The sequence below is a fragment of the Culex pipiens genome, chromosome 3 (assembly GCF_016801865.2).
Source record: "Culex pipiens pallens isolate TS chromosome 3, TS_CPP_V2, whole genome shotgun sequence".
NCBI lineage: Eukaryota > Metazoa > Arthropoda > Insecta > Diptera > Culicidae > Culex > Culex pipiens.
In genome coordinates, this window is record NC_068939.1 from 35,689,953 (window position 1) to 35,707,457 (window position 17,505).

Genomic DNA, 17,505 nt, shown 5'->3' on the forward strand with positions numbered 1-17,505 from the left:
CTCTCTGGAGCTTTGCGCAATGGCGAAATCGTAACCAATGAGGTACATCCGAGGTGCGATTATTGCTAGTTGAAAACTAACTTATTTTTATTAGGTCCTCTTAGGTGCTACGACCTGATTAGGGCCAAGGATCGGTCAACTCACAAAGAATTTGAATCGATTGAAATGTTTTTTCTTCTCCAAAGTATCACATACTTAGCTTGTAATTTTCTAAAAAAAAAATTAAGCAGGATCCCAACACCAAAATAACCGACCTCAGCATAATCCCCCCCAACATCACACCTCCCCCCACCAAAAACCCAAGTTTACTTTCCCATGCCCTAAACCAATATACCCATTACTCCCCTTCAATCTACAAAAATCCATTACACCCCCATGACTAACCCCATCCAACCATCCCTTTCTTTTAAACAAATCCCTCCCTTACTGAATCAAAATTCCCCCCCCTTTCTATGAAAAATGCTACCCCTTACATGAAACCATCCCCCCCCCCCAACCAGAAATCAAATTTTACCTCCCCCCCTTACTAACACACACATTTTCGAAAACTCGCTTCGTTTCAGAAGGCTCCATTTTGAGTACTCCCTTCGCCCCCCTCTACGCAAAAACTACTTCTACCTTTTTCATAGATTCAATTAAAGTTTTTCAAAGCTGTTTTAATCTTATTATTACTTTGATTTTAAATGGATACATATCAGGATAGTATCTACAGCCTCCAATCATTATTCATATTTTCTTAAATTAAAGATTTAAAAATAAGATTAAAAACTAACTTAATCCACCTATGTGGTTGATGCCTTCCTCATTTTTAATATAAGTGGTTTGGCAGCTATTTTTTTTAGATCCAGTACACAGATAAAACTTAAGTGGTCATAACTCGAGACAGGGTTGCCAAATCATCAATGTTGTGGACTCGTTGGAAAGGGGTTTTGATTACCTAACCAACGATATGTCGGATGATGAATCCAAACATCGTTTACATAGAATTAAGTGAGATCCGGCTTCAAAAAAGTACATAAATTTCACTTAAGTGGTCATAGCTCGAGACAGGGTTGCCAGATCTTCATATACATTCATACACACATGTTGTGGACTCGTTGAAAAGGGTTTTTGATTACCTAACCAACGATGTGTCGGATGATGGATCCGGACATCATTTACATACATTTAATTGAGATCCGGCTTCAAAAAAGTACATAAATATCACTTAAGTGGTCATAACTCGAGACAGGGTTGTCAGATCTTCAATGTTGTGGACTCGTTGGAAAGGTCTTTCGATTACCTAACCAACGATGGACCGGATGATGGATCCGGACATCGTTTACATACATTTAAGTTAGATCCGGCTTCAAAAAAGTACATAAATATCTCTTAAGTGGTCATAACTCGAGACAGGGTTGCCAGATCTTCAATGTTGTGGACTCGTTGGAAAGGTCTCTTGATCAGTGAGAATTTTGGTCACATACATACATACACACACACATACACACACACATACACACACACATACACACACACACAGACATTTGTTCAGTTTTCGATTCTGAGTCGATATGTATACATGAAGGTGGGTCTTTGAGCTTTTAATAAAAAGTTCATGTTTAGAGCAGGATTATAGCCTTACCTCATTGAGGAAGGCAAAATTAATTAATTTGGTTTAAGATTGAGAACAACTTTCTATGTTACGATTTTCTGATGTAATCTAATCTAACTTTCTATGTTATGATTAGGCTGAAAAAACAATTTTGTCCCCAAGAACTATTTTTTGCCATTTTGACCACCCTTAACCTACCACAGTGCATCAAACAGACCATCACCCCCTTGGAGGCGCTCTCCTACTCGAGTGTGGAGCGCCTAATTGAGCTTCCAATCACGTCCAAATTTTTCTTCGCTCTGGACATTGCAACAGCGGATTTTTTTTATTTTGTTCGTTTGATTTTCACTGTCCGTTTGACTGACAGTGCGTCGTGTTGGCCGTATTAGAGCTATCCCCAAGAGGAGGGGGAGGATGGTCTCCGTTCACATTTTCACGACAACACTGCGCATGAATATTTATTGTTTATTCGCGATCGGGGCTCGTATGTGCCGTCGAACAATCATCGAAAATGGCCACACTGTGCCCGATTGATGGTCATTACAGCCTGTTTCTCTCACTCTCTGTTTCGGTCCGGATTTTCACGCCTAACCTCTCCGATCATGTGAAAACTGTTACTTTCGTTCAACTGTCGAGAGTCAAAGTGCGGAAAAACTTTCCAAAATATTTGAGAGAAAATCTCCAAAATTGATTGACAACTTCAAGAAGGGGATCACGGCCTGCAGGGTGGATCACTCGCCGTCAGACGGGCTGTCTAGTTGCCAAAAAATCGCTCAAAGTACACCTCACCTCACGGACCTTATGATCATCTCTTGGCAGCCGACCTGCCACCGGTTGGTTCAACGACCGTCTAATTCCTGTGAGCTCTGATGGGGGCAGTTGAGAGCGTCGTTTTTTGTTGTTGGAAGATCTCCGCCCGTGAAGCTTGTTTTCTTGTCAGATCCGAGGTTTGGGCGCGCGGAAAAAAACCCAAAGTGGGTAAATCGCCCTCCTCCAATGCTGGCCAGGGGTGTTGAGTGGGAAAATATTTGGACAAGGTCCATTCAATTTTTTGTTTGGCAGAGAGAAGATTTTGTTTTTCACCCAGCACTAATGCAATGGATGTAATGATTGTGGATCTACAACCGTTCAGTGTCGATCGTAATTGCGTCTATTTTCGTAAGTATTTGGCCATTTTGGAGCAAAGTACGTCGTTTGCATCATAAATAATTTACACTTTTGACCATAACGATTATGAGGTAATTGGGTCCTAAAATGAAGCTTAAATTTGTGATATTATTGCTCATAATGATAAAGCTTATTTTTCGGAGTACAAGAACCCTTTTTATGACCGCAAAGGAATGGATTTTTAAACCAATTAAAAACATAACTTTGCGGTTCTTCTTGACAGAAAAAAGTTCTTCTTGACAGCTCGATCCAAGGGGACCATAGTTGATCCATCGGAAAAATGTTGTCTAGTCAGTTTATTTTTTTGCATTAAAATGAAGAAAAAGTGATCAGAAATGGTTGTTAGTCTTGTTTTTTACCATTGTACATAAAAAATTACATCACACAGAAAAAAATAAATTAAATTTGGAAGCTGTAATTTTGTAAGGTTAAATATTACCTCTTTTATGATGTAATTTTACCTCAATTTAGACTGAAAAAGTGACATTACACCAGAAAAGTGGTAAAATTACACATTTCCAGAGGTAAAATTACACATTTTTTCTGACATAAAAGATGTACCCCTTCCCAGATGTAATATTACCATGATTTTTTTCTGTGTAGGGCTTTAGGACCCAATTCAAAAATTAGAATTATGATGTTAAATCAAAAGCTTTGTGAACTAATTCTATAATACAGCCTAATTATATAGTTTTTTTTTTATGATATAAGGCTTCAGATAATCGAGTCTAGACTGTAAAATTTCCTTTTAGTGTTTTTTTAGAGCTTCACAGAACATTTCACAGAACTTTTACTTTTTAACATTGAAAATCGAACCAATAGTTTCCAAGAAATCGCGAGTTGAACTCGAGGGCAATTAGGTCAATTAACATTTTTTCGATTTTTTTTCTCTTCCCCAATAAAAAAAATACGGAAAAAACAAAAAGGTAATATAGAATATATTATATAGAACGTTTACTTTTATGCATTTTTTCTAATATACTTATATTTAATTCGTTTTATTTTAAAACCACTGGCATGATTTTTCAATTTTTAAATTTCACTTAGGATAATCGAATCACAACAAAAATGTCTTTCGTTGTCTCATTTTTGATTGTCTAGCTTGAGTTCGACCCCTAAACTACTGTAAAGTGATTTAGAATTTTTAAATCCAAAATGGCGGTGATAAAATATTGCAAAAGTGCATTTTTTAACAGGTTATCAACCATTCAAATTTGATTCCATTATCCGAAGTCTCATACAAACCTTCGGACAATCGAAACTTTGGATAATCGAGTCTGGACTGAAAAGCATTTTGTGATCATTTTAGCTTAAACAATTTTGAAAACTAGGCTAGAAAATAGCATTTTTTTCAACTTTTAGGAAAATGTTTTTAACATGGGTGCTTTTTCTTCATGAAGTAATTTAACATTTGTTTTTAAATTATAATTTTTCAAGATTCTTTTTTTCGCGGTTGGTGCCATTTTTTGCGTTTTTGATTTGTTCAATTAAATTGTCTTTTTTTATTTAAAAAAAAGTCAGGTTTGGTCCATCTTTAAAAAAATGCGAAAAGCAGAGTACTTTCACTGAATTATCTTTGTGTTTTTTTATCGTTTTAGAGTTTAAACTATTACTTGGTTAATTATTCAACAAAATGGATGTGCGACAAAAGGTCGAAAGACATAAGGTCGAATGGACAAAAGGTCGAATGCCAAAAGGTCGAATGGACAAAAGGTCGAAAGTGGACAAAGGACGAAATACATAAGGTCGAAAGACATAAGGTCGAAAACACAAAAGGTCGAATGAGAATAATAGAATAAAAATTTGAAAGAAAAAAGTTTTTTTAAATGCATTTTATACCTACCCAGATGTTTTGCAATCTTTGTTTTCAAAATATGAAGAACAGTCGACTAAACTTTAAAAAATATTTGTAACGGCCTTATAAACTTCTAAAAAATTCTTGAAATTTTTTTTCTTGCAAACAATTTTAATTTTTTTCTGCAAGTTAAATCATGGTTTGTCCATCTTTTTAGTTATGACTTTTTTTGATAAACAGAATAACTTCCGAACCATTTTTTTTTAGAAGATTTCCATTCTTTCAAACATGAGTAGTTCTTTCAAAATAAGTTCGACTTCTAAAATGTTTTTCAAGTTTTTGTTTTATTTTTAAAAACTACCTTTTTTGATTTTCTTAATATTTTTGTGACTTTTTCCATTCTTTCAAACATGAGCAGTTTTTTGAAAAAATCGACTTCTAACATATTTTGAAGATTTATTTTTAGGCCGTTGCAAATATTTTTTGAAGCTTATGTCCCTTGACTCTGTGACCAAAGTATTGACGAAAATTTATTTTTTTGCAAAAAAAAAAAAGTTTTTGCGGTGCTGTACATTGGAATTTCATAAAAATTCAAAATACTTTGAACCCAGCCCAGACATGCTTAATACGATTATAAATGCAGAAAAAGGCTTTTTAGATTGTTTTAAGTTGATTTGACCTCTATTTTCATTAAAATTTTGAAGATTTTTAAAAAAATAAGCTTTAAAAAAAACCTATTCTTGATTGTAAAATTTTTTTTTTGTGATTTTCCATTCTTTCAAAGATAAGCTGTTCTCAAAAAAAAAAACGACATCTATTTTTTTTTAAGTTTTAATTTTTGAAACCTTTTCTTCACTGTCGTGATGATTTTATGAATTTTTCAATTCTTTCAAATATTAGCGGTACTTTTTTACAAATACAACCTATATTTTGTAAATTTTTATTTCATTTATAAAAATCGTTGGAATATTTTAGAGACATTCTCTCAAATTCAAATTTAAATGGTTTCGAAAAATGAAATAAGTCTTGATTTTTAAGTATTGCTGCAAGTTTACTATCCTTTTTCAATCAATCTTTAATGGTCACAATAGATCCTAAGAAAAATCTGGCTTCAAATCAAAAACATAGTTGAATATTAAAACACAATAGTATTTATTTATATTTTTAAGGATAAACCCCCTGTAACCCCCCCTCCCCCCACCCTTTCAAAAAGTCTCCAACAATCCGGGGGCAAGTTTTTATTCTAAATTTTTAAGAACATAGAAGTTTCATATAAAAAAAAGTGTAAATCGTCTTTCCATAGCTGCTTATCAATATTTGTGTATTTAGGCTCAAATAAAAAGTTTTGTCCATTCAACCTTTTGTCCACATTCGACCTTTTGTCCATTCGATCTTTTGTGCATTATAAGATCAACAAGTGTCTTTCAAATCTTTTCATACATTCGTTTTGAAGTATGGATTTTTTTGTGCATTTTCAATAGTTTCCAAATACATCAGCTTAAAAAAATAAAAAAGATTGCCAAAAACAAAACAACCGTCAAAACCTATAAGTCCAGAAGTTAGCAATTTTTGTCTACTGAAACATACCAAAAATTAAAAAATTAAATAGGAGTGGGTAAAGTTTGTTTTTGTGATGAAAAGTTATTGATTTTTTTAGAGTGAAACTATTTTTTTCTGAATGTATCTACACTCATCCCTCATATTCGGAACAGTTTACAGATCGGACAATGTTCAACAAATCATATAAAATCGATAATTGAACATAATGAATTGCTTTTACCTTCATGAGAAAGCTTTTCTTGCGATCATTCGATTGATGTATAACAGGCTGTACATTTTTACGTTTTATATCAAGTTTTCAAAGAAAAACATTGACCCTTGAAATCCACAAATTCGGAACACTTTTTTCTTACGATGTAAACAAACTTTTATTCTCTCCAGGAGTACGTATTTTTTACAAAATAATGACTTCGCACTCCGATACCAATAAAACTCATGCTTAGTAATGAAAATATCAGTTAAATACAGGTGTTCCATAATTGTGGGAGGCACAATAACATCCCACGATCATGGAACAGGCAATTTGGAGGCAGTGTTTTGCTGATCTGGATAAAATAGTCTTGAAATGAAGTTTTTTGTTCAAAAAGTATTACTTTTACTAGTGAAATAGCAAGAAAATGTCCAAATAAAGGCCTTAAAAAAGCAGGGTCGGCAGAAAAGTTGCATTTTGCATTCTATTGACAAATTACCACAAAAGTGTTCCGAATTTGTGAGTGTTCCGAATATGTGGGATGACTGTACTCATGTTGCTTTTCATAGAGCTTTTCTTTGGATAGCTCCCAACAAAGAATATAGTTTCAGTCAGATAAAAAATAAATACAAAAATTACGTTTTTTTTTTGCGAAATTATAGAGAACTGCTCCTAACTACAACGATGTATTATTTAAAGTTGCAGTGAAATATCAAACTGTAAAATATATTATTCTTCATAAACAAGAATCATTCAAGAAGGTCCTTCAGACGACATTCCAGCTACTGAGACCTTTCCTTTGTATTCCTCTCCAATGACAATAGCCATTTACCGAGTCTAATCGAAGAATTGATTTCCAATGACCAAATGCCAATTCCCACACCTTCCGCTCAGCCATTTGTCTCGCCAGTTGAAGGTTTTAATTGAATTGACGCCAACAGGTACGCGTCATTCCCGTCCAGATTACACAACATGGACCGTCCACGATCCAGCAGACACGTGAGGTGTTCGCGTCAATTTCCATTTAAACAGTTTGCCTCCTAATTCAATTTAAGCTGCCGGATTTAAATTTCCAGCAATTAGGCACATACCACTTTCGATCGCTGCCAGCAGCTGCTACTATTTGGCCACCTTTCCTGATCTTCAAGTCATGAGCTGTATACGTAACAAAATTTTCCACCCCACAGACACTTTAGTCCAAGATGTGTAAGGGAAAAGCTGCCAAAAACATGGCTTCTTCGTGCCCGCGCTCGCGCAAAACTTTGCCGTAAAAGAGAGTTCCAGCTCATTTATCTTTCAGTTTTGCTTGACTGCATTCCTGTTGCTACTGCTGCTACGGAACTGCATCAGAGCAGCAGCCATAACTCGATGGCAGCCACCCTAATACTAGCACGTTGGATCTGTTGGCATTCACTAACTAGTCCAGCGCTCCGTACTTCTATACTGCATAGAGATATTAGCATTCTTTGAATATTTGCCACCCATGGTTATAGTTTGTAGACTGTAGACTAGTTCAAGTCAAGGACATTATTTTTAGAAAAATGAATCTTTATTTGTTCTATAACAGTTCTATAAGCATTGAATTACAAAGAAGCTTAGAAGAGGTTAGTAATCCACCTATTACTTGAGCTAGTCTAAAGAGCTCAAAATTACACCAACACACTTCAGAGCTAACTCAGCTATTGCGACTCGGTTCGCACAGATGTCGCAGCGGGATTCGGCGATCAAAAATCTCAGCCGTAACGACTTGAGGTTTGAGCAATCGATTGCCGGTCCCACCAGCAGCAGATGTCGAAGGCCGCCGAAATTCGAGATTCATGACGCGGCGACCAATAACCAGATTCCAGTGGGACACATACGCGCCCGAGCAAACCGGAATAATGCTTTGTGGTGATGGTAATGGGGCTGTTCCGACGATGATTTCAGAGGCAATATCAACCCAACGCCGTGTGTGTGTATGTGTGATGGTCGCAATAAAAATGACATCAAAATGTAAACACACGTTCGCGCGATAAATTTTTGCGCGCCCAAGACTTCCCGATTACCTTGTAACTCTCGAAGGAGGTAGGTACTCTCACTCTCCGCAGGTGGGACGAGGTGTGATGGGATGGGATACCGGGATCAGAACCGAAGGTGGATTTGGAATATTTGTTACCCCGACGGTGAGATCTGATGGGAATACTAACCAGCTCCAGGAACGGAACTGGATGCTGCTGAGTGCCATTAAACTCACGGTTTATTTGTGTGGTTTCTTGGTAGGGAAAAATGGACCATTTGGGAGCAATATCGTGCTATTAGGGAGCTAGAGTTGGTAGCAATTGTTATCCAGTGCATTACTTATTGCGTGCAAGGGTTGCATTGACGTGTTTCCCGGCTATAAGACCGGCTATAAACAGTCCTGACTCGGTTTCACGAAGGCAAATTGAATTGTAAAAAAAACTGATTTTTGGTTGGTGATCTCGAAAATGTTTCTTTTACTGCTCCAATGTGGCATGAGAATCCAACATTTCGACGGTAGAATATTAAAAATATTAATTTCAAACAGTAAAAGATAATAGTCAGTCGTTTTGACCTAATTTTGGACCACTGGACTGCTGTTCTACGCAGAATTGTTTTTTTTTTTGAAAAGTTGCTGTGTTTCTACGCATAATTGTTTTAGCTATATCGCAATTTACTCTTTTTGTCTAAACTATACATAGTATTTTAGAGTGATGACGATCTTTCTTTGAAAATTATTATTGGTATTGCTTATTTTATTGTAAAATTAAATTTGCAATCGAACAGTACCTCTCAATAATTTTGATAAATTTAAAGTCACTTAAAACTTAATTTGAAAAAAAAAATCGATTTTTAAATATAACGTCCATGAATAAACATTTCTATACATACATATATTTTTTTCAATAAAACGGAAAATTTACTATAAATTTGTCTAAGAAAAGTTGGATTTCTGGTTACTGAGACACAAAAAAAAAAACAAGCAGGAAAATTGAAGTTTACAATGTCTTAGTCAAAATGCCCATTTCCTAATGCTAATAATAATATGCCTAATGACAACTAATAGTACATTTTCAATGTTTAAAAAAAATAAACATTCGTGAAATTTGCTGATCCTTTTAAAAAAATAAAAATAATTATTATTGAATCAAGACAAACATTTCAAATGGATGAACAATAATGAACTGCATTACCGAATATCGGTAAGTTTTTACCGATTTCGGTGATTTTCAGTTTACCAAACTGTTCAGCAGTTGAAAATTCGGTACACCCAAAATTCAGAGTCGAGAGAATCGTTCTCTCAAAATATATTTTGGGCTCAGCACCAAAATCGAGAGAATAATTATATCAACTCACACCACCATAAAAAATGAGTTCATTCGTTAATTGACACAATAAATCTCCAACAAGTGCCATGCATCGACATCTGATCACAAATTAGTCACCAAGCTGTGGTGGCCGAGGCAGTTAAGTCATTGGTTTAGTATGTCAAAGGGCTCTTGTTCGATTCCCGTACACCCAAAGTTAAAGAACGAGGGGATAGTCCTCACGAAAAGAAACGTGAGGAAAGTGCTATATTGCGAGAGTATAGTCCTCTCGCGTGTTCATTCGTTCATTGGAACAGTTCATCCTTTGAGTGGCTAATATGGACAAACGACCGCCACTTAGTCACCGAACCATGGTGGCCCATACGGCAAAGGCTCGCTTCAATAAGTCGAAGGTCTTAGGTTCGGGTCTAGGTGCAGGTACTTTTTTTTGATAAATGAACTTTTTTGGAAAATGAACCATGAGTAAAGTACTCTCACAGTGCCACAGTACCATTTTACTACCGAATCGTGCTCTTTATCCTCTCGTATGCCGATGCCCAGTTCTGGGTATAGACGACACTTTTTGTTTTTGTTTTGACGGATGAACTTTTTTGCAAATGAACCTCGAGGGAATAATTCTCTCACACATCTCGAGCTGTATTCTCTGTGTCCGTAAATGGTAGCACTATTCTCTCGACCCGAGACCATTATTCTCTCGGACGAGCGCTGCCCAGTTTTGGGTGAAAACTTTATCGAATTTGGTAAAAAAAAACTATGTGTAATATTTGTGTAAATTACAGTTGAGCAACGAAAAATGCCAAAAATATTTCTGTTTTTTTTTTAGATGAAAAATACGTGAATTTTACATGAAGTCCTTGTTTATGAAACATCATGAATTTTCAAAAAATCCTTACACCCAAAGTTAAAGAACGAGTGAATAGTCCTCACGAAAAGAAACGTGAGGAAAGAGCTATTTTGCGAGAGTATAGTCCTCTCGCGTGTTCATTCGTTCATTGGAACAGTTCATCCTATTGAGTGGCTTATATGGACAAATGACCGCCACTTAGTCACCGAACCATGGTGGCCCATATGACAAAGGCACGGTTCAATATGCCAAAGGTCTTGGGTTCGAGTCTCGGTACCGGTACTTTTTTTTTGATAGATGAACTTTTTTTGAAGCTGAACCCATGAGTATATTACTCACGGTAATTTCGGGATTTTTCCTCTACCATTTTACTACCGAATCGTGCTCTTTATCCTCTCGTATGCCGATGTCCAGTTCTGGGTGTAGGTTAGGTTTTGTCGAACTTCTCTTTGGCTCGAAAAAGGGGAAAAAGTCAGAATCGTTGAAAATAGTATGGGACTCTTGTAACTCCTGAATGCTCTCAAACCTCTATAGAGTACTCGGCTGTGTATGTTGTATTCTTACCCCAAGATAGTTTAATTTGAGAGGATATAAAAAAAATCCGTTGTCCAAAATTGGTATGGACTCCAGATTATTGAGTTCGAACTGCACAAGCTAAAACAACATGCTTTACTTTTTTTGCACGAATTCTAATGTGTATTCAATTGCTGCCTGCAACATTAAAATACTCCAAACTTTCTCGAAGGAGCTCAACCGCACCGTATAAGCAAATTAGAATTCAACACCAGCCATTCGTCAACAAATCCAGTTCCTCAGTCATTGCCCTCGTTGCGACTCGTCACAACAGATTTCACCCTCGCAGTCAAATGCAAACCAAGCCGGCTCTACCGAAAACTACGTGGACACGCGCTGGCATTCCAATTCCGCCCGGCAGTCAATCAAGCAAGAAAACGAAGCGCTACTGGCAGAGGAGTGCTCGACTCAGTACTGCCAATCGCGACTTGACGGCGTTACCCAAATACATAAACTAAAAGGGAAATGCCCCGATATGGCAGAGGAAGCCGGCCTAAGGTTTCGCCGACCAGAACCGCAAAAGTTCAACACAAAGAAACCAACCAAATGTGTGAGTCGCGTTCTAGTTCTAGGTGTTTGCCTCCTCGCTCTCGGCACACCCTCGCCTTCGGCGACCTCCTAATCACAGTCGAGTTGGGGTTATTATGCTTGCGTCGCGAGTGGCAGTCAATTTGTAATGATACGAAAATAGAACTGTTTTTATAGGCGCGCAGCGAGACGCGGTGTTGACTTCGCGATCTACGACGGAATGCCGGTCACTGTCACAACTCGGAGCGAGATCTCCCAAACTGTTCAACGTCAACAGATCATGAATTAAACAGAGAGATCTAGAGTTGCCCAGCTTTGGCGGAGTGCATTCTAGAGCGCTTCGTGTGTGTGTGGGAATACCTTTGGTACGACCTTCACTACAATGCACAGGGTGAGAGAAGGGGGAGGACGGACATGCCACGGCATTTTTGGGGCTTCCCTGCGCAGCAGGAGGAGGAGGAGGTTCGCGGGTCAAATGACAGCCCCAAGCAAAGAAGGTATTAAAAGGGAAACAGCTCCTGTCACGCTGTTGTGGTACAGATTATAATGCTCGCTTTGCCCCCATATTGGATGTGACGCGATTTTACGTAAGTTGTACGCAATCAACGGTTTCTATTAGGAAAACCAGTCATACACCCAGACAGAAAATTGCGGGCATTCAATGTGAACATCGTAACGTCATGGCTCGAATTCCCGGACGCTTCGAAACCCGGACACTTCATCTTGTTTTATCAATTATTTGGATATAAGATCGCATAGTTACTATCGAAACTGTGTTATTTGATGAATTCTAACATCAACTTTCATTTCAAATTTGTTTGGATGCTGTAGCCAATGCCAAAACAATTAAATTAAATTAAATTAAAATATGAGTTTACCAAAACTGTGAAACATTTCGCTGAAATATTTCATGGGCGTACGAAGCACCCGGAAGGCGAAGCAGAAATTTATGGTTACACAGAAAAAAATCAATTCTCGAAACCGTGAAGTCAGTTCACGATTCTGAGAACCACGAAGGAATATATTCACGTTTATGGTGCAAATGCACCATACTCATGAATAAATTCCTTCGTGGATCTCACATCCGTGAACTTAATTCACGATTACGGGAATTGATTTTTTTCTGTGTATGATTTCCTTAAATTCTAGCAATTTTATATACAAAACATCGATTTTTTTGACGTAAACAGCTTATTTAAGACCTAAAGAGTGTCATTCACTAAAAATTCAATCCAAATTTGTGCGATTTCGGAGCAGCTCTATCAGTGTCCGGGATTCGAAGCACAACAAGTCATTTCAATTTTAAATTTCTGAAAAAAATGTTAGAAAATATATATTTGGCATGCATTTTTTTAAAATTGACAGTTTATACAACATTCTGACGATATTTCTACATTTCCAACTCATTACATGATTTTTTGCCAGCTATAACAAAATCGATATGCTACTAAGCGTCCGGATTTCGAATCATGACGTTATTTTGGCGTTTAATGATAGCGATTGAGCCATAAAATGAGAAATTGCTTAATTTTTTTAGGAGTAGTTAATTTTTCAAGACCTCTTGAATTTGACCAAATAAGCAACACAGAAAATAGTATTTTCAAAAAAAAAAAAAAATAAAATCATCAAACAATTATTACATACATTTTAGTATCTTCAAAACAACGGGATCTATCATTGTAATTTTGGATTCAGCGTACTGTGTACAAAATAATTTTCCACATAGTTTGTAATTTTCGCAGGATTGGTTCCGTGTTTCACAATTTTGCACCCTTTAACTGCACTTGTTTCAACAAATTGTATTGAAGAGGTAGTTAAATTTTGTCACAAGACCATTAAAATATACCACAACTCATCAGTTTTACTGTAATATATTTACAATAAATTTGTGTTTTATTGAATGTATCATGAAAAAGTTACTATTTCGAAACAAATCCGTCGGATTTTCTGGTTCGATTTGACACCGAATTGCCTACCCAGAAAACACTTTTTGGTTGGTCAAATGGAAGACACACAAATCTTCCATGTGAAAATTTTTAATGGATCCACTGCACCCGTATGTCGAGTACATATTCTGAAATGTTTGGATTTTACTCTCCAAGTTTTTTTTTGGAGTTCCACATTTATTTCTGAAATTATCAACAAAACTGGAATTTACGGCAAAAATACTAATAAAATAAATAAATAAACATGTTTTTTTTCAATTTTTTAAAAAGTATTACACTCAAACCCCGATGGTTTGACACCAACTGTTGTCAGACGAACGGGGTCACTTTTTAGTTTGACACCCCTTTTACACGGAGTTCACACATACCACCAAACGTTTGTTTTGATAGTGTACGTGAGCGCCGTGTAAAAAGTGACAGTTCGTCATTTTTTAGTTTGACTTTGACCAACTAACGGGGTACAAACTAAAAAAGTGTCAAACCAAAAAGTGACCAACCACCGGAGGTTGAGTGTACTTGAAAAATTGTTCCTAAGAAAAATGCCATTTCGATGAAACATGCGAGAAATTGAATGTTTGTCAAAAACCTATTGATACGTATTGTTCAGAAACTCATGCCGAACATACTGCATTAAAAAGCTCAGGAACAGATAAAAAAAAATATGAAAAAATTGGAGTGGATATAACATTTTTTTGGGGCTTTTGTGTTGATAGAATTTATTTTTCGTTGAAATTTCGTACACCCAACGCTAGTCCGAGAAAATAATGGACTCAAGGCGAGAGAATAGTGGTGCCATTTACAGGTAGAGAACACAGCTCGAGATGGGCGAAAGAATTATTCTCTCGAGATTCATTTTTGGATTTTTTTTTCGAAAAGGTCCAATAAACCAAATTTCCAGTTTTTGCTTTTTGGGTGTTTTTGAAACGGCCTTGAGTCAGGGGTATTAAAAAACACCAAAAAAGCAAAAATTGAAAATTTGCTTTATTGAACCTTAAAAAAAACCCCAGATTTGCAAAAAAAGTTCATTCGTCAAAACAAAAAACCAAAATTGTCGACTACGTGAATCGAACCAGAGACCATTGATATACTAACCCAATGACTTAACTGCCTCGGCCACCACAGCTTGGTGAACAAGGAGTGGTCAGATGTCGATGTATGACACTTGTTGGAGATTTATTGTTACAATTATCGAATGAACTCATTTGTTATGGTGGTGTGAGTTGGTAGCATTTTTCTCTCGATTTTGGCAATGAGCTCTCAATAAATTTTGAGGGAACGATTTTCTCGACTCGGAATTTTGGGCGTACCAACCCGAGATTATGTCTAGGTTCTCTAAAAAAAAAGTTTTTTAAAAGTTACTATGTGGTTTATGGAGAACTTCGTCAAAAGTTGTCCTCCTAATTTTTTTTAAATTTGTATTTTATTCAGATTTTCTTTTTCATGTACCGTAATACGGGGTGACTTTGATAGTGAATATTATGTGCTTTTGATACATAATTCCAAAAAAAATCTATAAACTTATAGGCATGTTCATGAAGTATTAAATAAATAAAATTATTGTCTGAATTAAACAAATAAGCTTAAGATCAAATTTTAACATATTATAAGAACATTCTTCATGTTTGAATTTCATTCTTATAATTTCTATATTGATATTTTTAAAGTGAAAAAAATGTGCAGGAAAACAAAATAATCCATTTCGTAAAATTGTGAAATTTATGTAAAAACTTGGATTGTTGTCTTAAAATTTACAAAAAAAGAGACTAAATGTTATTTCTTGAAGTTTTGACTGTGTTTACTTCTATTTGAAGTTTTTTTTTCTATTTTCTTTTTTTTTAATAAATAAGTAAGCAAAATTTATGTATTTTTTCCAGAACAACTTTTTAGTGATAAAGTTTGTTTTTTAAAAAAGCTTAAAAATCAAATTATTCATACTGAAAATAGATCGCTGGAAATATTTACTTTTTCAACTTTTATCAAATATTAATTCCGGCCCGCCACTGCTTCAGAAAAATCAGATCTGGTCCGCAGGGCCAAAAGGTTGGGCACCCCTGGCTTAACAAGAAAAACAATGACCTCCAAACACTATTGAACAAACTTTTTGGTTTTCAAAAATGGTGCATGGGCTTTGTGTGATCTACCCCTGTGCATGTACAAAATGTTCCAAAAATAAATTGAAATCCTGTCAATATCACCTCAGTTTACGATACAGTCATGGTCCAATAGGGTGACAAGAAAAAATAAAAATTTGGGAAAATCGTAAAAGATACCCCTGATTTGATTCTTTGAGTAAAAATAAGTAACTGCGCCAATTTTTAGCCAAATCGGTTAAGGGTTAAGGGTCGCTTTTAAACATTAAAGTTTACATGGGAAAAATCGAAAAATGCATAGGGAAATTTCAAAATTCCGGCAAAAAGGCGTTCAATATGTTGGATCATTGTCAAGTGTAAAATTTTATGGTTAATAACTTTGTCCACGACCGCAAAACGATCCGAGTTAACCCGGACGAGTTTTTAACGATTTAAAGAAGACGTTTTTGTATAAAAACATCTTTTTTCACCAACTTCAACGATAAAAAGCGACCCTTAACCCTTAACCTATTTCGTTCAGTTGCTTATTTTTGCCTAGAGAAGCAAATTTTAATGCTATCAAGTGATTTCAAATGTAGGAAGTCCTACATTTACAAAAGGGTGAAGGAATACCTTAAAACCAACCAATAAACTATATAAAGAGCGAAATAACGTCATGATTCGAAATCCGGACACTTAGTAGCATATCATTTCGTTATAGCTGACAAAAAAATAATGTTATAAGTTGGGAATGAAGAAATATCATCAGGATGTAGTATGACCAGTCAGTTTTAAGAGAATCCATGCAAAATATGTCTTTTCGAACAATTTTTCATCAGAATTTGAAAATTAAAATGACTTGTTGTGCTTCGAATCCCGGACACTGATAAAAGCTGATTCGAAATCCGGACACTTTTGCTTCGAATTCCGGACACTCGTTTTTGCTAATGAATCGCATAAATTTGGAATAAAATGTTAGTGAATGGCATTCTTTAGGTCTCAAATAAGCTGTTAACATCAAAACAGTCGATATTTTATAAAAAATTTTGCTAGAATTTAAGGAATTCAAAACCATAAATTTCTGCTTTGCCTTCTCGATACTTCGGATGCCCATGAAATATTTCACGTGAAATGTTTCGCATTTTTGGTAATCTTATGATTTTATTTTATTTTAATGTGTTGACATTAACTTTAGCGTTCAAGCAAACTTTAAATGAAAGTTGATATTAGAATTCATCAAATAACACAGTTTTGACATTCATAATGTGAACTTATATCCAAGTAATTGATAAGACAAGATGAGGTGTCCGGGATTCGAAGCGTCCGGGAATTCGAATCATGACGTAACTCCCGTTTGGGTGTGTACCCACTACTGACTGGTAGGTGGTAGCTCAGTGAATAGTGTCAGTGTGGCGTAGAATGTAGGGCTTGTCGCGACGCGGGAAATGTAAATAGAATCACGGATTTGTTTGCGTACAGAATGGCTGAGTAGAACAAAACAACACAGCCCCGGGGAGGACGTCGTTGGCGCGTTGTGTCCGTGGGGGACATCAGCTTTTTTTTTTGCAGTGGAAGCGTTTTGTCACCATGTATTGGATATTGTGTTTGTTTTCGTCAAGGTTTTCAGGAGATTCTTGGCATAGAAGTATGTCCATGAAGATATGCGCCCTTCCAGAAGACCAGTGATACCAATAAAACGACGATTTCCTAATTGATCCACATTTAAGTCACCTCTGGTCAGGTAATCGCCTTGATGGCCAACCAACACGAAGCAACTTACTTTATCTCTCCATTATCTCTCTCCACTGACTACTCCCCAAAGACCACACAAACGAAGCAGGTTGTTGAGACGCACGCACCGCAGCCGTTCGAACCTTCTCGGGTTTTTATCGCTGCGATAACGAACAAACGAA

General features: G+C 36.1%; 1 protein-coding gene and 1 non-coding gene across 10 annotated transcripts in view; one reads left to right on the forward strand and one right to left on the reverse strand.

The window, feature by feature from the left end:
- Positions 1–17,505, reverse strand: part of LOC120418858 (uncharacterized) — a 64,916-nt gene that overhangs the window by 36,862 nt on the left and 10,549 nt on the right. The window lies entirely within an intron of this gene.
- Positions 9–88, forward strand: LOC120418902 (U4 spliceosomal RNA). The gene has a single exon (XR_005605640.2). It is a non-coding gene; the product is annotated as a U4 spliceosomal RNA (small nuclear RNA).